Source organism: Stegastes partitus, unplaced genomic scaffold (assembly GCF_000690725.1).
Source record: "Stegastes partitus isolate 25-593 unplaced genomic scaffold, Stegastes_partitus-1.0.2 Scaffold365, whole genome shotgun sequence".
Classification (NCBI taxonomy): Eukaryota; Metazoa; Chordata; class Actinopteri; family Pomacentridae; genus Stegastes; species Stegastes partitus.
This window is the reverse complement of record NW_007578096.1, coordinates 367442-369609: the sequence shown is the minus strand read 5'-3', so window position 1 is coordinate 369609 and position 2168 is coordinate 367442.

Below are 2168 nucleotides of genomic sequence, written 5' to 3'. Positions count from 1 at the left end.
TTCTTAAGGTCAAAAGGTCACAATCATTCACAAATTTGCCCTCGAATATGTCGTTCCCTCCTAGAAACTCCACGATTACGTGACATTTGTAGATTGGAAATGTCGCAGATGTTCGTTCATGGAGGTTAAAAAGTTGTTGCAACGAATTCAATCAGCATGTGTGAGTAAACACGCTCTGGGCTGAGACGCTGCGAAGCCTGCAGCAGTCGTCTCAGTCAATAACAATGATTCGTGTGAGATGGTGTCTTTGATGAGCAGAGAGATTGTCTGCTGTTTCTTTCTTTTCTTTTTTTTTTAAGAGCGAGTTCAATGCCAGCAGAATGCTTCACAGGTTTTTGTTGTACTGATGCTGATTAAAAACCTGTAACTGTCAATAACTGGATTAAAAAAAACAACAAAAAAAACATAAAAACAAGAAAAAAACATTCATTTTAGTTCCATAGATGTTTTATTTTTATGTAATAGATTAAAAATATACTTGTAATACATTTATAAAGTAGATTTGTTAATATATTTGTTAGATATATTGGAATTATGGATGTTTTTTTATTATTTTTTCAGAAGGCTACTTCAGGTTCTTTGCAGTCGCCACAGTATCGCCAACTTTGTTTTTGAAAAATACACCTCAGAGAAACCTTGTGATAAACTTGAGAAAGAGTTAGCTGTTTGCAGCAGCAGCCACGTTTCACACCATTACTTTCTTTACCTTTTCTTCTGCACTGCTTCTTCCCTTCTCGACTCTCTCCCTCTCCCACTGTTCTGTCTCATATTCTTTCCTGTCTCTTATATATTTCTTTCGCACTTTGCCTGGCTGGTTTTGTTGCTGGAGATCTAAGTGATTAACTGCCAGTGTGAAGCATTTGAGAGCACGCCAGCCCAACTAGCAGAGACCCCAGTGGCTTCAAAAAAAAAAAAAAAAAGCAAGCCAGAACATCAGCGACACAAGCCTCTAAACGGAGTTTGAAGACCTCCTTTTTTTCCGGTCTAATGGTCCCTGTGATACATCCCTGGAGGCTGGCGTTCGGCACGACAAAACCCTCAACGCAGCGACGTGACGAGGCGAGAGGGGGNTGGATGGATGGAACTGGTCCTGATGCTGCGGGAGGCGGCTGAGTGTGCGGGTTGTTTTGTAAGAACCTTATTAGGGACACCTGCTCATCCACAGCTTTTGTGCCTCCATCCTCAGACCAAGACATCAAGAGAAACTTTTGTCAAAATACATCAAAATAGAAATTATCCGTTCCATCCTGGAGTCAATCTGTCACCTTTAGTATTTTGGGTGGCGTTTTGCTTTTATTTGTAAAGATGGAAGACATGCAGCAAACATCTCTGGCTGCTCACTTTTGAATCTTGCAGTTTCTCTGCATCTTATCTCAGAAATGATTATCTTTGCGGTATCTCACAGCCCTGCAGCCCTCTGAGCTTCACTCCTGTACTTCTAATTTATCACGGACTGTACAGTAAGACATCTATTTTCACAGTAGATGCTAGATAATAAGGTACATAATAGAGTGAGATTACTTCTGTCAGCTGGGACTTTTTAAGGGGAGACTCATGGGAAGACATATTTTTTTGAGAAAAAAAAAAAAAGACACAATGCATCAAGCTCCAAAAAGCACCGAATGCTACACTTAAGTAAATGCTAAAGCCTGGAGACTGGAGACTCAGACGGACGCAGGGACATTATAATTTTCTTTCCACACTTGAACGAAACAAAATTTTCGCTTTGTGCAATCTGCCAGCAGGATTTTCACTTTAATACATCCATGATGTTTTCTCTGCTGCCAGGTTGCTTCTTACTAACGACTGCAATTTACAAAAACAGACGCGGCTCTTCTTCTTCTTCTGCTACGTCTGGTTCAAAACTTCAAAGCTGCAGCATGATGGCAGAAGACATGCAGCACATCCACCAGTTTAAATCTTGCGTAAAATGGTAAAACTATGATGGTGCATCATGTGAAAACAGCAGCATGTCTTGGATTCCCTGCACAGAATAAATGGCAAATTAGCACGCTAACGAGTTAAAATGACGCCAAAAGCAATTAAAAGTCAGGAAATCTTGAAAATAATAAAAATAAACACCATCTCCCCGAACTTTTCTGTACTTTCTCTGTATTTGTTGGCGTTCAGTTCTCTTACTTTCATTAGCTTAGATGCATAGACTGTAT